Below are 20,621 nucleotides of genomic sequence, written 5' to 3'. Positions count from 1 at the left end.
ACTGAAAAATAAACATATTTTGCCAGCCTTTTATTTCTATCCTCAGGAAAAACAATGTGCCTTGGACCAGAAGTTTAAGAATAAAGATAAATACTCCACCATTTTATCTGCTATCCACCAATCATTCTTCTTCTTATTGTTATTATTATATTATTATTATTATTATTATTATTATTATTGGCCTCTTTTCTATTTTGGGACTTGACCAGATTTTCTGTTGGTATCTTTAGCTGATTCATTTTCATACATGATTCCTCATATACCACTATTGTGTAAGATTATTATTTCTTTTCCCGCATTAATAAGTTATTGCTAGGAAAACTATGACAAGCTCCTTTATCTTGAAATGTATTACTTTTAATCATATTTAAATATCACATAATACAGTATAGTAAAACAAAATATTTTTATGCATCAATAAATAAAAATCTAGCTCTGCATTCATAACTCAATTGTGGCTCAGCATTAAATTTATTCTGAAATGATGGTTGTAGATGACCACAGGTTTCACCAAATGTAACCAGAGGTTTCCCCAATCCACAGCTTTCCGTAGCACAGCTGCATGGTGCGCTTGGTCCTGTTTGCAGCCAGGTTTCAAGGGTCTGTTTAATATAAGTAAGACTAGTAATCTTCACAGTTATGATCATCCCCTGTTGTGAAGTAACATCAGTTACACATTTCAATCTTTAAGAACCTTCAAATACAAAACATAATTTCCTACCAAGCTCACTGTGGAAACAAACACATTTTCCTTTTACACTTATTTTAAACATAAGTTTGTGGCTTATATTATCCTGCAGAACTAGCATGAAACTTATCTCCAAGTCTATTTGCACTTTTAGATGTAAACAATATAAAACTCCTCTTTTTATTTTGAAGGGTATGATTTCAGCTTTGCCTGAAATTTCTTCAAGCTATTTCTGAAAATGAGAAATGCAACTGTGTTTAACAATTCTAGTTTTTATACTGTATATTCTAACCACATTTGTTTACATTTCTATCTCAAAAAGGGTTAAGTTCATTGTGAACTTATTTTGTCTCTTGGACCAATAGTCTTTAAATTTTTTACAATTAAGAAGTATTTTATGGGGGCCGGGGATTTAGCTCAGTGGTTTCACCACCTGCTGTGCAGGCACAAGGACCCCAGTTCGATGCCTGGTACCCAAAAAAAAAAAAAGAAGTATTTTATGTAACACGGAAAGATTCAGATGGGGCAGGCCTTAGATATTATATAACGACCTCTGTTTCTATAGTCATTACTTCAGTCAGGTTTTTTTTTTTTTGTATTAAATTCTTTTATTGGTACATTGTAGGTATACAACACAATTACATTTCTCATTGGGAATTGTACCTTTACATAATGGATCTTGGTTCTTATTTTTTCCCCATTCCTAGCCCTCCCTTCACGCCCTCCACCCTTCCCTATTTACAAAGACTTTATTTCCATTTTTTCCATTTCTCATCATTTTTCCTTTCCCTTCTTTCCTTTCCCCTGCCCCTCCCACTACCCCTACCCCTTTGGCAAGGGTGAAAAATAAGAACCAAGAGAGACTATGTAAAGGTGCAAATTTCCAATGATGAATGTCATTATATTGTATACCTAAAATGTACCAATGAATAGAATGAATAATCGATAATGCAAAACTTCAGTCAGGTTTTTGACTGCTTGTTCTCATTTTGCTGCTTTATATTCATTTAGAATATGTCTGAGTTCATACACAATGCTCTTTCAGGTACTATGGTGCAAACTGAGAGGCATTCTGGAAGTTTGGAAGTCCACCTCTGGTTTAGAAGAATTGGCTCTCTAAATTCAGTAATGCCTGAGGAGTCGACCAATTGCAGTAAAAAGTATTTTAAAAACTGAATCTCCCTTCCACATGTACAGATATTTTTATGTCACTGTTCCCCAAACAATACAGTGTAACAACTTTTGCACAATGGTTACCCTACATTCATTATACGTAATCGAGAGTTTGTGGGTAGATTTTCTGCCGCCTGTAGACCACTTTACACAACTGGGCTTTAGTGTGGAAAGACTGGGGTCTCCCTGGAGAACCAGGTGCAAGGCCCCATGGACGCCCACTGACAGCTGGGTTGTATTTTTATAGTCTTAGGCTGGCTACAGTTTTATTTTGCTAGCACTGATCAATCTGTTTGTAATGTCTTCTCCCTTGGTTATGAAGTTTCACCTGTTCTTCTGCACATCCAGGAAATGCCTTTAAACACTGAATACGTTTACACATTAACATCTTCCTTAGGGCTTCAAAATGAATGTGTTAATATTTTATTAGCATGTTTGTGGTAAGAAATAAACACATTCCTCGTGGGAAATGGGTTCATATACGGGCCGCCTCTGGGTGCTCCCCTCCCTCCCTGCAGTCTCTTTTTACTCCCGAAGCCCTTCCGTCTGTGCAAAGTCTGTGTCCTCCTCTCTCAGCACCATCCAGAGTACACACTTAGGCTCTGGAAGGAGAGGAAACCCTGGCACCTCCCTTCACATCCGACTGACTGTGTAGTGCCCTGGGTGCGGGGTCCTGCACAGCATCCGGAGCAGGCTGGGCAGCCAGCAGTGCAGGCCATGGACCCGGCCCTCCGGTTCCTTCCGCTGCCCTTGCGACGTGGGGACTGAACTGAGCTCGGGGGCTGCAGGCCGGGGTCTCTGGAGACCACACGGCATGTGCTCTGGGACGCCTGTTCCCCTGAGGTCTCTCTTCTTATACCACATCCACCTTTAAACAGAACTGTGGATGCCTCTGGCATACACTGGTAGTTATCAATCTAACCTCCATTATGGCCTTCTTCATTAGTAACAGAAACCACGAAACTGCAATTTAGTCTGCAGAGGCAATGTGTAGTGCTAAACAAAGAAAATGAAAACTATATTTCAAAAGCTTCCTTCTGAAAGATATTGCCACAGGCCACACCTTTGGTTAGAGGCTGCCGGTCTGTTTGGGCGGCCGGTGCAGGCCCCTGCTTCCCATCTCCATTTGGTTTTTGCCATTGCTCAAAAGGAAGACATACGGCCTGGATTCCTAAAGAGAGGGATAGGCTGGAGCTCACAGGCACACACTGCACAGCAACACATAGAACACACACATGTGAGGAGGCCCCTACATTAGTGCACTCCCTGAGCACCCCGCCTTAGAAGAAAATTAACCCTCCTTTGTTCAAAGTATCAAATGATTTCAAGTTTTCTATGTGTCACAGTTAGACTTCTGCATCTTTGGACATAATTTTCTTTCATTTAAAAAAGACTTTATTAAGTTTAGTTGATACAGTTAAGCTTCACACAGTTAAAATGTGGGATTTGGTACTGGTTACATATGGGACCATCACTACCAACGAGACTATGAGGGTACCCCTCACTCTCAAAGCCTGCTTACCTTTATATTCCCACCACCCTTTCATGATTTCCATTCTAAGACAATTACTGATCTTCTTTATGTCACTATATTTTAATGTAGAATTTTTATGTACATGCTTTCCAAAGGAACTACAGAAGTTACATGTTCTGGAGCAGTTCATAAAATGCTGACTTACCCCATACTTTCCGATACTTGATTGGTGAATCTTTTAAGACTTTGTTTATCATCATTGCATATTTTTGTTGAAGTGTCAATAGAAATATTTTCACATGTTTTAAGTTGACTGGTTTCCCTATTACTATTGAGAATTCTTTAAATATTCTGGATAAAAGTTCTTCATTAGGTACAAAATTTGCAAATATTTTCTTTCAGTCTGTAGCACATGTTTTCCTTCCATTAACAGTGACTTTTGAACAACAGCATTTTATGAAGTCCAAATTATGATTTTTTTCTTTTAGGAATTATATATTTGGTGCATACTTAAATTTTTTTCTTACCTCATAACCACAAAAATTTCATCCTATTTTTCTTCTAGAAGTTTGGGTTATACATTAAGATTTGGGAATCGCTTCAATTTAATCTTTCTGTGTAGAATGAGGTGTAAAGTTCATTCTTAGGGTATGGAATTCTGATTCAGCCCGAACATGTATTGAGAATATCGATCTCTCTCTGTTGGATTCGCCTTTCTTTGTTCACAAAGATGAGTTGGTTGTGTATGGGTGAGTCTGTCTCTGTATTGGTTATACTGTTCAAGTGACTTGCAAAGAATTTACCTAGGACTGACTGAATTTGTAAATCTGTGTGGGAAAAGCTCCCCTGCACACCTCTCCACTGCACATCCAGCCCCTTAACTCAGGCACACTCCACCCTCCGGGCATCAAAGTTCTGCATGGCCACAGCGTGCCTCAGTTTCTCCTTGCTGCTCCATGGGTTTTCTTCAGGAATTCAAAGTTGGACAGTGAAGTGATGCCACCAACGCGCTTTGAGGATCTGCAGAATGACCTCTGCTTTCCGTGTATTTGTGGCTCCTCATATCTCTTGTCCACTAAACATTCCATTCTAGCTTTCCAGAAAACTACAGATGCTTAAAATGTTTTCTATCAGTAACATTCGTTTGAGTAGGCAAGAAGGAGTTGAGTTTTATGTTTAGTCTGTCGTCTTGGAATAATAAGTTTTTATGCACGATGAATCATTCAAGGTGATGATTCAAGCATATGTGCAGCTTTTTAAGATCACAGGAGTCAAGAGATGAAAATGAAAAATACAATTTACCACATTCTATTTCTGTGACTTAATTATTTGCCGTTTGACAAAAACCTCAGCAAAGCAAATCATTTTTTATATTAGTTACAAAACCGTAAGTCAGCAAACATCGAGAATCAGGGTATTTTTATTTTCGTCTCAGATCTACTACTAACTTTCTAGGTGTGATTGGGAGGTCCCGGTGAGGTCTCTGGGCCGTCCCTTCCGAGGAGCTGGAGCCCCCGTGTCCTGCCCTGCTGACCTGACCAGGGGCTGCCCGGGGCAGGCGGTGGCTACAGATTGCGCGGTGAGGGACACCTGGCGTCCGCGCTCGGAACTTTGCTTGCAAAGACGCTTCCCTTACAGAGAGGTGGATCTGGTGTCTAAAATGACCACAGGGGTACATTCAGTGCTTCTGCATGGCAGGGTTATATTTTTGCCAGTTTATCTGATCCATTACTTTTGTTTTTCAAGCTCTTATTGCCTTCAAAGGACTTCTTATTTAATTTTACCCAGAAGAATTGAACTCAACATATTACTTCTCCAAGGAGATATTTGAAGTCGTATTTCTCATTGTGGTTTTAAAAATGATCTCTTGTGCAAGAGATTACAAATATCAGCTTGGGAGAAGTTACTTAGGAATCACAGTAACTTCTTACAGGCCAGTGAAATTGTGCCATGCGGTAAGAATTTACTTCAGTGAAATATTGAAATATTCAGTGAAATGTTCCTTACTGAGAATGCAGTGATCAGAAACTTTATTCCAGTGATATACTATAGGGTAAGATTTCATGGTTTCATGACAATGAAGTTAATTTCAGACTCTGTAGCCAAACAGATATTTTTAAAAACTGGAAAGATTTAAGTGATATCATAAACAAACATTTGACAGGTAAAATAATAATCACGTTGAAATTAAAATATTAAATAGGGAGAACCACAGAAATGGGATCAACCGGAGACCACAGCTAGCAAGAAATGAGGCCAAGCTCTGGTATTTAGGGTTGGGGCGATCACTTGCATCCTCACAGGATGAGAGGCTTGGAACCCTAGAAGTCAGTGCTTAGCTCACTAATTAGCTGGCTTTACAGGGAAACTGAAGACTCCATCTATGGAGACAGCAGTGCATCCCGAGGAAAAGCCTGAGGCCTGCTCTTCTCCAAGTAGGGCCGCTGCATCCTGAAGCAGGTAAGAACAATGAAATAGTGATTTTGCTTATGTCCAGTGATTGGTTGTGGGAAAATATGGGAGCGAGGAACTGCTGCGCTCCTCCGTGTGAGGACCACTCCCACACACGTCTGATTCCCCCGAGCCTGCCCACCTCGAGCTGCGGGTCTGCTGTGGACTCGTGGGCATCACGCTGACAGAAGGGAGAGGAATCACTGAATGCACAAATGCGCTCCAGATGGCCAAGGCCCCAACTCCAGGAGGAAGGACGTTTAGGCCTAGTGGGGACAAGGGCCAGGTGACTCCTCTCACTGTCCTCCCCCTAGCTAACTAGAGGGAGAGAAAGTTGCCCATGGTGGCCCAGGCCTCAAGGAAATTGACGGAAAACACTATAGTCAGAAACTGGAGGTCACTGGGGAAAAATAAAAGAAACAAACAGAAGGCAAACACATTTTTCTACCAGAGAAGCCTTTGCAAGGCTCAGCCTGAGACACAGGGCTGCTGACACCTGCGCTTTAACCGGAAGGTTATTTCATGTCTCCCGCCGTGCATGCTTCCCACATTGTCAGGGTGCGGGGTGCGAGCACAGCAGTTGATGACGGCTCGCAGGCTGGAGAACGCAGCCTCTTTCTAACAATAAGTAGCTGTAGAAGACCGAAGCCAAGGGAAAAGTCGAAAGCAAGGAAGCTGGAGGGAGCTGATGACTCTCACACCCACAGGCTTAGCAGATGCTAGCACAGCCGGACTCTTAGCCAGCTTAACACGAAGCATTGCACTAGAAGTCTTTTGACCCAATTCAAACCAGTTACATCACTCTCAGCACAACAAAAACAATTAAACAATTATGACATAATAAAACACAAAATACGTGTAGTCTGAAAACACAAAGGAAGCATCAAAAACCATACTCAAATAAGGACAGGGATTTTGGACTAATAGGAAAGAGTTTAAAGAAGTAGAAATTAATATATTAAATGCTCTAATAAAAAGGTAGACACCACGCCAAAATGAATGAGTGATGGAGAGTTTCAGAATTCAATAAAGTAAAGCAAATGCTAAAAATCAAAATTGGTATTAAATGCAGAATGTTTCTGATGTGCTAAGCAACAGACTTCACAAAGGGCCTCAGAAAGGGCACGGAGATAAAAATGGGTCAAAAATAACTTCTAAAACAGAAATTTAAAGACAGAAAAAAATGGATTAAAGGGAGATCACCCAATAAATCTGAAACAGTACAAAATTTCTAACATGTGCAGGTGGAATGCTGGAAGAAAAAAATGAGAAGAAATATTTTAAGGAATGACAGAGATGCAGGAAACTCAGAAAAAATACTAAGCAGAGCAAGTATCAAAACAACATAACAGGTAAAATGAAACAGCAAAATAATGAAAAGAAACCCTCAGGCATATTATCTCCAAACTGCAGAAAAAACAAATGAAAGAAACTAGATTAAAAATGAAAAAATCCCTTAAACATAGAGGAATAAGGATAAGAATTAAAATACATTATTTATCAGAAGCCATCCAAGAAAAAGGAAACTAAGCTGGAAATCTTAAAATACCAAAGCAGAAATAAATTAACCTAAAATTTTCTATACGGTAAAATTATCCCACTCAGTGGAAGGGTAATAAAGTCATCTCAAACAACAAAACCTGGGAATTCATCTGTAGCTCAAAAAATGTGGTTAGAAATTCTTTTAAGTGGAAGGAAGGTGGCATAGGTCAGAAACTATTTCAAAAATGCGTTGGAGAAGGCAAGAAGAAAGGTCAATAAAATCTTCCAAAATTCTTATTTGTATTTGACCTGAAAGAAAACTCTGTTTCATGCACTGATAGTTACATTGCATTGTTGGGTAGCTCACAAGTGATGGAAGGAAGGAATTAAGAAGAGGCTGGTGAAGGAAGATAGATTTAAATTACTACAAATGTTTACTGTAAACTTTCAGGCAGTATGGAAAAAAAGTCAAAGGAAGGATAATTGATATGGTGAGAAGATATAATAAAATTTTATGAAATCTTCAGCTCAAATAAGAGAAATTAGAAGGAAAGGAGGAAGAAGCAGAACAAATTCAATACATGGAAAATGTAAACATAACAAATATTAATTTAATTGTATGGATGATCACTTTAAAATATAAGGCCTGAATAAAACAAATCAAATACAGGGGCTGTTAAGAAAAAAAGAGCCAATTATGTATTTTCTATAAGATGCCCACTTTAGGCATTAAGGCTTAGATGGCTTAAAAGTAAAGTAAAGATGAAGAAATATATACAATGCTAACATTAAACAAAGTAATGCTGGAGCAACTTTGCATTTGTCAGTTTTGGACAACTCAGAGTTCAGCAGATAGAAGACAGTGATAAAAAGGGATATTAAGTGCTAAAGAGGTCAATTCTGCAAAAGACATCACAATCCTAAACATTTATTCAGCAAAATAACTTTAAAATATATGAGACAAATTTGATAGAGGTAGATAAATGCACCCATACAGTTGACGCATTCCGTATTTCCCTGTCACTAATGGTGAGGTCAAGTGGGCAGGAGACAAGGGGGTAGATGACCAGAACTATCAGTCACAACTGTCCAAGTTACTTTATTAAAAAATAAAAAATGTTAATAAATATTTAGCTGTATAACTAGGAAGAAAGGGAAATGATAAATATTAACAATAAAAATGAAAAAGGGGTGTCCACTGTTGTTTTGCAGATGCTAAAGCGGTAATAAAGGAACACTGGGAGCAACTGGCCTGCAGATTTTGCTTGGATGAGAGGAGCCAGTATGATGGTGTACACCTGTGATCCCAGGACCCTGGGAAGCTGGAACAAGAGAATTACAGGTCTGAGTCCAGATGGGGCAAATTAGCAAGAGTCTGTCTTGAAAACATCTTTTAAGTGTTGTGAATGTAGCTCATTGCAAACGCAAAGCCCCTAGTTTCAATCCCCAGCACCACACACATACAAAAGACATGTATGTGTGTGCTTTTCTTCAGCCTGATCACAGATAATTAAAAAGGCTTTACTGCCAAGACCTCAACGTACAGCAGAGGTACTTCAGTTCTGAGGGAGCTGCAGCCCAGCACCCAGGGCCTCTGTCTGAGGCTTTTGCCTGAGGCTTCCTGAGGACTTGAGGTGTTTTCAGTGTGGGCTTGCAGATGTGTTTCCCGGCTCTCTCCCAGTCCTCAGGAATCCCCACTCCCATCTCCTCTCGGCTTACCACCCACCCCAGCCTCAGAGGCCATAAGCTGCAGAATGCCTTTGTTCTTGGTGTGCATCACTCCATCTTCTGTACTACCTGATACCCTGATCCTCCATGACCCTGCTGGCCACCTAAGGGGAAAGGCCAGAGCCCAGGAACCTGCATGTGCCAGGGTGTGGCCTCTTGTGTGGTATTGCACTAAGCTATGAAAGGCGTCAGTGCTGCTCTCCACTTACCATTTGTTGCTTTAATGATAATTCTTTTTTTTTTTTTTTTTTTTGGTACTGGGGATTGAACTCCAGTCCTTTCACTTGTGAGGCAGGTGGCGGAACCACGGAGCTAAATCCCTAGCCCACTTTACTGATAATTCTAACAGTGGACTGCCCACTTCTTTTTCCAGTTCAACCTTGGGGCTGTACTTGGGGGGTCACGGGGCCCAGCCTTGGGGCTGTACTTGGCCCCTGGCCCCTCATCCTGGTCTTACCCTTGCTCTCCTTCCTGGCTGCTAGGAACCAGGCACCTCTGCTCTATGGGTCCCTTCTGCCATGATGTCTCTGCCTTGGAGCAGCCAGCCAGGAGTCGAAACTGAAATTGTGTGAAAATTAAACCTTTCCAGGAAGATATAAAAATCCTGAATTAACTAATGCCAGTCACTGAAATTAAAGAAGTAATAAAAAAAGCTGCCAACTCAGTAAATCCAAGGTCCCGAAAGATGCACTTTTAAATTCTTCAAGAATGTTGGAGAAGATCTATCAGCGCTACTCCTCAAACTCCTTAATGAGATCAAAAGGGAAACAGTCCTCCTGAAGTCCTTCTGGAGGCCTGCATTACCCTGATGCCGGCATTACCTTGATTCAGAAAAGGATACAATCAAAAAAGAGAACCACAGGCCAATCTCATTAATGAGCATAAATGCAAAAATCTTCCAAGTGATACTGGGAAGTGGAATGCACCAAATCATCAAAAAGATCACACCCCATGAGCACGTAGGATTCATTCTAGGGATGCAGGGATGTCTCAACATACATACATCAGTAGTACATCAATAAATGTAATACACCACATAAACAAAAGCAAGGACAGAAACCACATGATAATCTCAGTAGATGCCGGGAAGGCATTTTACAAAACTTAATATTCATTCATGATAAAAACCTTAAAGAAAAATAGGAATAGAAGGTCTTTACTTCAACTGGATAAAGCCATTTGTGACAAACCAACAGCCAACATCATACTAAATGGAGAGACTCTGGTAGCTTTCCCTTTAAAGTCAGGAACAAGACAAGGATGCCCACTGTCATCACTGCTGTTCAATATAGTTCTCAAAACATTAGCCAGAGTGATTAGATAAGAGAAAGAAGTAAAAGGGACATAGATAGAGAAGGAAGAAGTTAAATTATCATTATTAGCTGGTGACATGACCCTCTACATAGAAGACCCCCAAAACTCCACCAGAAGATTTCCAGATTTAACAGCCAAATTCAGGAATAACTTAACCAAGAAAATGAAATACCTCTATAGAGAAAACTATAATTCTCTGGAAAAGGAGATTGAAGAGACTGTCAGAAAATGGAGAGCTATTTCCTGTTTGTATACAGGCAGAACAAATAGAGTCAAAATGGCCACACTTCCAAAGCTGTTACACAGATCAAATCCAATCCCAATGAAAATGCCAATAACATTCCTCACAGGACTGGAGAAAATAATCCTAAAATTCATATGGACCTGGAAGAGACCTAGAGTAGCAAAAGCAATTCTGGGTAACAAGGACTAAGGCAGGGGTATCACAATTCCAAACTTCAAAGCTACAGTAGTAACAGCATGGTACATACACACACACATACATGTCTCATGGATCAATACAACAGAATAGAAGATGTAGAAACAACCCCAGGTTATCTTAGACAAAGTGGTGAAATCCCTTCACTGGAGGAAAGAGAGCCTCTTTAACAAATGGTGATGGGGAAACTGGCTTTCCACGTGCCAACAACTGAACCTGGACCCATACCCTTCATTATGCACTAAAATAAAATCAAAATAGATCAAAGATCTAAACATCATAACAGAAAAACGTAATCTAGTGGAAGACAAGCTAGGTAAAACTCTTGAAGATATAGGTGTAGGCAACGACTTTCTGAACAGAACCCTGGTTGCAAAGAAATAACACCAAGAATCAACAAATGAGGTCATGTCAAATTAAAAAACCTTCTGCACAGTAATGGAAACCACCATCTGAGTGATGAGTCAACCTATGGAATTGGAAAAAGACATTTTTGCAGCTACTCCTAATAGAAAGGACTAATATCTAGAATGTACAGAACTAAAAAAAAAAAAAAAATAGAGTCCCCAAGATTTGAAGAAGCATTCAAAAATGAGCATCTGGAATGAATAGATAAACAGATGAAGAAGTACAAACAGCCAATAAATATATGAAAAAATGTTCAACCTCACTGTTCATTCAAGAGATGCAAATTAAAACAATGCTGAGATTCCACCTCACCCCAGAAAGAATGGGTATAATCAAGAAATCAAGCAATAACAAATGCTGCCAAGTGTATAGGGAAAATGGAACCCTTTCCATTGCTGATGGGCATGTAAAGTGGTACAATCACCATGGAAACCAGTAAGGATATTCCTCAGAAAACTAAAAATAGAAATGCCATTTTCCCCCTTCTAGGTGTTGTCCCAAAAGATTTAAAGACATCATACCACAATTATAATGCATATCCATGTTGACAGCAGCATAATTCATAATAGCTAAAATTTTTTTTGGTACGGGGATTGAATTCAGGTCCTTGAGCATATAATAGCTAAATTTTGGAAGCAACCTATATGTCCATCAACAGATGAATGGATTAAGATAATGTGGTATTCACATGCAATGGAGCACTACTCTGTCATTAAGAAGGATAAATTTGAGTCATTTGTAGGAAAATGGATGCACCTTGAGACCATAATGTTAAATGAAGTGAATCAAATACACAAGCTTAACAATCACATCGTTTTTCTTATATGATAAATTCAGTATAAAATAAAGTGTGGTGTAGAAGACAGATAATAGGAAAATAGAAAAAGTTATTGTAATCCAGCATGGACAATGTATCTAAACATGTACTTTGATTTTATATAATTGTCTTATGTATGTTATATCTTTTTGGCCTGCTAATCTGGTTGTTAATGTATATGTCTGATAATTAACTTCTAAAATAAATAAATGAATCTGATGCTGGCATAAAAGGGAGGAGGAAGTGAAGGGGCAGCAAAGGAAATTGAAATGTGTTATGTACATGTACCAGCTCCCTGTGCTGACTGTAATCAATATGTCCTACAAACATGGACTCATAAAGATTTTTAAAACATTCGATTTCTCCTCCTTTAAATCATGGGTGTTGAGCATTGTGTCACAGTGATGGGAAAGCTGACAGATATGCATGAAAACTAGGCTGGTCAACACTCATAAAGCAATGCTGAATGTCGTGACGTTAACAGGGTAAAGAAGATAAATGCAAAATCATTTTAATTGAAATCCAAAATAGCATTTGAAAAAATCTAACACAAATTCATGTAAAATCTCTGCAGGCTAGGACAGAGCTCTTCCTGACTTCCTAAAGCATCTTTAAATAAATCAGAAGCAATGGGAAAATCCTGAACCCTTTCCCAATAAGACCATGAGGAAGACAAGAGTGTTCTTTCTCTATTTCAGTGTGCTATTAGTGTAATATAAAAAATAAATAGAAAGCATGTGCTTTGCACAGGAAGAAAAGTAGGTGTGTGTGTGTGTGTGTCTGAGTCTGTGTGTGTGCCAATAGTTTTATGTAGAAAATGATAAAGACTACAAGAAATGTCCTGTAACTAATAAGTGATTGTTGCAAGTTTGTAGATAACTAGATCAATATGCATAAGCAAATGCCTTCTTATTCACAATCAATGGGCAATTAAAATGACCAGGACAATTAAAAAAATTGTGCCACTACATTAACACCAAGAATGAAATATTTACAAATACATGTAAAAAAACTTGTGTGATTTATATGTTGCAAGGCAAAACAATCTGACAAGACATATCCAAAAATAGCTAGTGCATTGGCAACAATTGGAATATTTAATATTGTTAAGGTGCCAGTGCTCCTAATTTGACCTACAAATTAAAAACAATCCCAGTTGCCATTCTGGTAAACAATATGTAGATAGTAGCAAATTATTATACTCTGGAGAAAAATAAAGTTGGAATATTCAAAATAACTAAATTCAAGTCAAAGTATGAAAATGCAATAATCTAGAGAAGATCACACTAGCAAAGTAGGCATAAAGATCTGAGAACCTGAAACCAGAGACACAAATAGGCTGGGTAGCTATAGTTAATGAATATTTGAAAAGAATGTACAAAGAATTCAATAAAGAATAATGTACTTTCAAGAACAGTGCTTGATAAATTGAATGTACATGTATAAAATAAATCAGCATAGAGAAAGGTTGCAATTTTCACAAAAATTACATGAAAATAGATGAAAGCCCAAAATGCAAAATTCAAACCTAAAAATTTCTCTAGTAAAACATAGGAAAGAAATCTAAGTTACTTTTGTTTTAGTGATGACATTGCAGATCAAACACAAACAGCACAACACATGAAAGAATCTAGAAGTTGCATTTTATTAAAATTACATCTAAAGGAATAGGGAAAGTGGGAGGGGAAGCGGAAAGGAAAGAAGGGAAAAGAAAAAGTTTGAGAAAAGGAAAAACATGGAAACAAAGTCTTTGTAAACAGGGAAGGGTGGAGGGGGTGAAGGGAGGGCAGGGGAAGGGGAAAAAATAAGAACCAAGATACTCATGTAAAAGTACAAGATCCCAATGATGAGTGTAACTGTATTGTATACTTAAGTGTACCAATAAACTAAATGGAAAAAGAATTACAATGCCATTATCTAAAACATTCCTTAAAGCAGACAAGACAAACCATAGCTGGGGTGAAAATGTTTCCTAAACGTGTGTCTGGGGAACACTCTTGACTCCAAAATGTGCAAAAAATTCTCACAGTACCTCTGTGAAAAAACACCCCAATCTGAAATGTTCCAATGCTCTGAATACTCACCAAATAGTATGGAATAGGGCAGAAAAGATATGCAGCAAGATCTTTCTGCGGAAACTCAAACTCAAACGGCGGTGCAGCAGTGGGCAGGGCTGTAGTCTGAACAGAGCAGTCCTGGGGCTCAGCTGCTGGAAGGGGGAAGACACGAAGGTACAGTCACCTCAGAAGATGGCGTGGAGACTCCTTGCCAAATACGTGATGCTGCTGCCTTCTTTTATACTTAAAACGTACTTAGGCACTATTGTATGAAAATATAATATTCTATTGGGCAACTACTATGGAACTCCTTAAATCTATCTTAAAATACTTTGCTGTTTAAATTTTGTGGGATTAAATGTAGTAATATAGTGAACATTATTAAGTATACATTTTTGGCCATACTTTATATTACTTCAAAATCTAATTTTTGGAGGGAGGAACAATGGAATAGAATAGTTTGAATATTTAAAATAATACATATACATAAATATGTATGGCTATATCTACTAAGGAAGCTTGAGCATACTGAAATTTTACCAGAGGTTAATTTGAATTTCAGCCTACTCTATCCTGGAAAACGCTGTTTAGTATCCTTTTTAAGTGTTTTTGTATAGTATAGGTTATGTAATTAAATTTCTTCTATTTGATTACATTAATAATGTCGGCCACTTTTCTACGTTTACCTAATGGTTTTATTCTCAATACTTTTAACTCACTGCACTTTTTAAATCTTTAGCAATGCTCTTTGCTTATCTTTTCCAGAAAGTCTCACTCTGTCATTTAGGTTGGCCGTGAAGTTACTCTACAGCCCAGGACGCTTTGAATTCAGGGCAATCTTCCTGCCTCAGCCTCCCACATGCTGGGATTACAGGCCCATGTCAACATCCCTAGCTAGCAATTCCCATTTTACTGTTGTTAATTAATGAGAATTGCTCCACTGCTCCTTTGTAAATGTTCCCAGAGCTTTCATTTTATTAACATACCTTTAGTTTTTCTCAGAGCTTATATTTCAGTAAGATGCTAACACTGAATGGCACAATTAAGGGTAATCATTTACCACAAAAAAAAAAGATAGAAAAAAGAGTGATCTGATAAAAATTGGGGTAAAATTGCAGTCTACTTAGTGACATACACTTCAGAAACACAACACTGTATTTGCCAGTTTGACAATTTAAAAATGGTTTAAAATACATGTTATTTCATAATATTTAAAACCAGATTTCATTTTCAAACCAAACTTTATCAATAATTATGTGTCCCTGGAAACTCTGAGTAATTATCAGGGGACTGTTTTCTCATTTAACAGAAAGGACATGCGATGATCGAAAGCATCTATTCCATAGGCTTACCTGAAAGACCAAAATGTTAGAAAAGCACACTGTGTTCTTCAGATGTCCATGCTGTGACAAATATCTGCGAAAAGCAACAGAAAGGGGAAGAGGTTTATGTTGGCTCACAGTTTCAGAGGTTTCAGTCCATGGTACACGGGCTTCAAGAAGAAACATCATGGCAGAAGGGTGTGGCAAAGAAACCGTGACAACCGGGAAGCAGAGAGAGAGAGTGGAAGAGCTGAAGAGACAGGGCTTATGACGCAGTATAGTTTTAACTTTCCTGTGACCTGTTTGCTACAGTTAAGCGCCAACTGCTACATTCCCGTTGTCTACCAGGGAAGCATTCTGTTCTGTTAGGATCCTTCCATGGATTCATCCACTCAGGAAGCAGAGTCCCCATGACCCGATCACCTTCTGAGGCCCCAACCCTGAACACTGCTGAATTTGGTCTCTGCCTTTGATACTTGAGTGTGGAGGGACACTTCCTATCTAGACCACACACACAAGGCTTCATTACGTGTAGAAACCACTAAATAAATAATATTTGTTATACTGCTTTTGACGACAACAATGGTGACAATAAAGAAGTCTAATATTATTGCACAAGAACTAGTCCAGCTTTATTAAAGTTTAATTGAGAAAATTATATAAATCTATAACATATATGAAGGACTATGAACAAGGTTAAGCTACACAAGGACTAATGCATTGTTGTAATATACATATAAGCAATACAAGGAAGAGAAGAATATTGGTTTTCAAAATCTTGCTCAGTGGCCCTTGCCTCTATCTTAGTGCCACTACATGCATCTCCAAGCAGGCAATGTCTGTGAAGATAAGCTATGCATTGTGTGTTCACCTGACCATGGCTTGTTGCTGACAGTTCTGATGCTGCTTGAATACTCAGACCCAGAGAGTGGATACCGCTTTATCTTTGGGTCACTGTACCATGATAATCTCTATCCTCCTTAACACTTCTAGCAGCTGCCTCTGTGGTGCTGTGGAAAACGTGTCCCAAATGCACACAAGATTCTGCCTTCGCTCAGGGAGGCTGTCGTTTGGTGAAGGATGGGATCAACATGCAATGCACTTTTAAAAACAGAAAGCTAGATTACAATTGGCATAGAAAAATTGAAATAGTTTAATAATATGAATATTTTATAAAATAATGAATTGTATTTGATGAAATGAGAATAAAGAAAGAGGACAGTAAGTAATAAGAGCTTATGGGGAACAATAATAACAAAAAAGAACTTGCACATTGACTGTGGACTTAAAACTGAGCACAATGCTACCAAAACACAAAGCCAGGGTCATAATGTTACTGCCTTTGAATTTGAGAGATTGTGTAAACTCATCCCCAAGGAAGTTGGCATAGATAAAATTGATCAAATGCAGGATATAGTACTGGTGACCAGGCACTTTGTCATAGTGAGAGATCGATGAAGTTAGTTTGAAGTGTTATATAACCTCAGAACCTTGTTCATTAAAGTGAACATTTTCAATATAAAGTTAATACAGATGCATTGTATGCTGAAAAGAGATACAAGTATGTTTTAAGAGATACAAATATGTTTAAGTTGGAATCACTGCTCTTTAATTATATGTGGAAAAGTTACAAGGGAAAAAATTCAAAACTCAGGGTAACCAGGTTAGGTCACAGACTTTGGAACGTACAGGTTAGGATTGAATTTTACCCTTCTTGCTGACTATATTGACAGTGACAAATCAAGCTTATTTTCTTTCAGAGCTAGGCATGGAACCCAGGCCTCCGATAGGCTAAGCAAGAACACTACCATTGAGCTATGTCCCTAACCCTCAACTTGGGGTTTTAGCACTTGGAAATGACCTGAATTTAATAGACAAAAATGTTTCTTAGATTTTGGGAGAATATATTTTCTGAAGTACCTGAAAGAGGAGGTAGTGATGCAAGACCTAAAATAGCTCTTGCGTCCCCAGATGTCTCTGTGTATCTGATGGCCTAAAATTGCCCCTCAGAACCCACAGCATGGCATTTTGTAAAGCCCTTTTCAGATGCAGCAAAGGATTAATGAGAAAGCAAGACTCTCGTGGATGTCAGGGCCAGGGTCTTCACACGGCAAGGGCACTGCTCTTCAGCGAAGTCTTGGGCGGGAGTGTCCTGCCTCTGCCCTCCCTGGACCGTCCGTCCAGAAGTGTCTTGGAATTTACAGGAGCTGCAGACCAGGATTGCTGTCCTTGTTCCTGACTTATCCAAAGGAAGGAATTTCTCATGACTGCAGCAGCCCTGCTATGCCAGTGCCAACTGACCAGAGGATTTAATGTATGAAGAGAAAGCATACTCAAAGCTTTATCCCCTAAGTTTCTGGCTCAAGCGGAAACTTGAGCTGCTCATTCTGTGAAGAGATCATCACACACTGGAGACTTCCCTATAGGCGAACGGAGGACATGCCATTGTTGCTGCTGGGCTGGGGTGTTAGGTTGCTTCCTCTGAGGACAAAGTGGGCATATTTGGATAAAAATGACAAATTGTATGGGAATTGCTGTGGCTCACCAAAAGTTTCCAACCTTGCTTTTTGAGTACATGTGTAAACTTCCAAGCTTGTTTACCCGGTGGTGGCCCAGCTACCAGCTCACTTCTGGGCCAGAAGACACAGTTACTAGTCTGAGGCCCTTCGGAGGTTTCTGTTACAGTGGCATGACAAACAGGACATGCAAGAGCAGGACGACTTCAACACCCTAGGGCTTAATGAGGACAGTGCTCGCAGACCAGACTGTGTGCAAAAATCAAAAGCAAAAGCAAAAAGACAGGTTTTTGTGGTGTTACGCCATGGACTGATCATTGTTATTCATTCACACCACACCTGGGCTAATGGAGATAAGTAGAGGATAGATTGACAATACTAACACAGATCACAACAGACAGGTGATTAGGATTCTATTCGCATGTGTGCATGTGCATGTGTGTGTGTGGGGGGGTGAGTGTACACACAGATAGAGGAAGGTGCAGTCAGCTCTCTGGAACTGCAGGTTTCTCATCGATAGATACAAATAATTGGAAATCAAAAATTGTGTAAAAGCAACAGTGTCTGTTCTGAACATGTCCAACTGCTTAAATAATCAAAGCATGTTAACTCTTTGCTCTCTAGTTTCGAACCTTTTGGCTAGAGCCTTCTTCCTGTACTTCACACCAGCTAGTTTTTCTTAATTCACCTGCATTTACTAATAATCAGAACACTCAGATAAGGGGTGGGCATTTCTCACTTTGGGGAGAAGTTGAAGCAGGGAGCAGCCACTTTGCTCAGTCACTGAGCTAACTGATAGCACAGTGCTTCTGGTGCCTCTGTGCGTCCGGGTCCTAGGAAGGTCAGCAATGCTCTGCCACCAGAGAACCCAAGGCTTCCCTTTCCTCTCTCACTGTACCAAGGTGGCAGCCTTTGGTCCCCCTCACCCCAATTGCCTGTGCAGCTCTGCAGGGCCCGAAAACCAGCATGTAGCGTCCCGGTGACCATGCTCTGCATCCTACTGCTGCAAGGGAGATTGCGCTTCAGCTCCTGGGCAGGGGACGGTTTTCTCTAGTCTGAGCACTTCCCAGGTCTCAGCTGGCTGAGGGGACACAGCTACTGCACCAATATTGAAACAGCACCAGGCATCAAACACATCTCACTGAGCTCTTGAAGGTACCTTGTGAAGTTGGTATAGTGAACTGCATCTAGCCTTTGAGTAACGAGTCTACGAGACAGTGGAGCTTCCGTGGTTTGTGTCTTTGTGTCCTCTTAATATTCCCTTATAACTTAAAAACACAGTATTTCCAGGCTGGGGAGGTAGCTCATCGGTAGCGGGTGTGCTTAGCACAACATGAGGCCTAGGTTTGATCCCAGCACCAAAACAAATGACTCCACACAAGGATTCTTTGAATCTCATCTTTTAATTGTGTTATAATGTTTTAAATCATATGTGACAATTGCCACTGTAAAGTGTGAACAATTTTCTTAGATAAACCCATCTGATAGTTCCAAAGTCACAGCAAGCTTGCGAGAGGTGTTTGTACAGATCTGTGACGACAGGTAGCAGCCAGGCAGACAGCGTCCCTTTAGGTTGTGATGTCTGTGACTACCAGTTAAACGATGCCTGGGAATATGTCCTTTTAGAGTTAAACTACACAGCAAAAAATAGGTGTTAAGTTCAAGTAAACAAGAAGAAAAAAGAAAACAAAAGGACAGAGCAGCTATCTGAATGGAAAGATCAAAATGAAATCTTTCTAAATGTTCTTCTCTGTATGCAAACTGACTTTGGTAGTTTAAAATTGACATTCATATTATAGTACTTTTACTGTCATATGGAATATGGCAAGTTAAGCAGGAAAATATCCATATCTCAATTTATGTTAACATCAAACTGAACAGAGAATTCACAGAAGAAAGTGCAGTGGGCCCTTGACTCAGGAACTCATTTCATTCCCAGGGCCGGTTGTAACTCAAGTTGGTCAGTGAAGGCTCAGCTCCTCTACACAGCCTTCACAGTCTCTCCTGTGTACAGGTGGATCTCAGGGTCCTTAGAGAGACATTGGCCCAGAATTTCTCAACCTCACACAGGAAAGGATGCTGTAATGTTCCTTCCAGAGCTCTGTAAGGGTTAAATCTGTATCTGAGACCATCTGGAAGGGCAAGCGGCCAGCATTCAGGCCAGCATTCAGGTCGTAACTCAAGACTTTGGTCACAAGTAAAAACTACAAGTTGTAACCCAAGTTGCTTATATGTCAGGCCAGTCTTAACTCAAGGTCCATTGTAGGTAAACTATGCATAATTACTAGAATATATAAACATCAAATTATGCCTTTAAACAGAAACAATACATGGCCCAATGACAGGCACAACTCTATGCCTTTTATCTCAGACACAAACAGTACATTTTGAAAAGGTAAAAAGGGTGTTGGAAAATAACTGGTAGAGTTGTGTTAGTTTGATGTTTGCAAATTTAGGAAATAAGAAGTCAGGATATCCTGAAGTTTATCTGTCACACAGGAAGAGAACTGAACTATTATCCTCACCGAATAAATTGCATTATATTTCACAGTAAAGCATACTGGGTCACAAAAGCTAACTTCTTTCACTGACATTTATGAGAAGATATTCACTATGATTTAACTATAAGTAAAATAAAAATCCTTTGAAAACTTTCTCATTTAAATAAATTTCTTGTATAATGTTTTCTTCAAATTTTACTTTGTAAACAGTGGTATAAGTCTCAGCTGAATATTTTCATAACATTTTCCAG

The 20,621-nt window shown here is 39.3% G+C and overlaps 1 long non-coding RNA gene across 3 annotated transcripts in view; it reads left to right on the top strand.

Moving 5' to 3' along the window:
* The window catches only part of LOC147821436 (uncharacterized), a 35,171-nt gene extending 15,406 nt beyond the window's left edge, over positions 1-19,765 (top strand). For 2 of the 3 annotated variants that reach the window (XR_015447037.1, XR_015447038.1), the window contains exons 3-4: positions 5,699-5,795; positions 8,481-19,765. This is a non-coding gene — a long non-coding RNA (uncharacterized LOC147821436). The remainder of the gene's footprint in view (positions 1-5,698; positions 5,796-8,480) is intronic. The other variant, XR_015447039.1, reaches the window with a different exon arrangement.
* Positions 19,766-20,621: the final 856 nt, after the last annotated feature.

The sequence above is a fragment of the Heterocephalus glaber genome, unplaced genomic scaffold (assembly GCF_053883595.1).
Source record: "Heterocephalus glaber isolate CG9 unplaced genomic scaffold, H.glaber_assembly_v1.0 deba00001737, whole genome shotgun sequence".
NCBI lineage: Eukaryota > Metazoa > Chordata > Mammalia > Rodentia > Bathyergidae > Heterocephalus > Heterocephalus glaber.
This window is presented reverse-complemented; position numbering and strand designations above follow the sequence as displayed.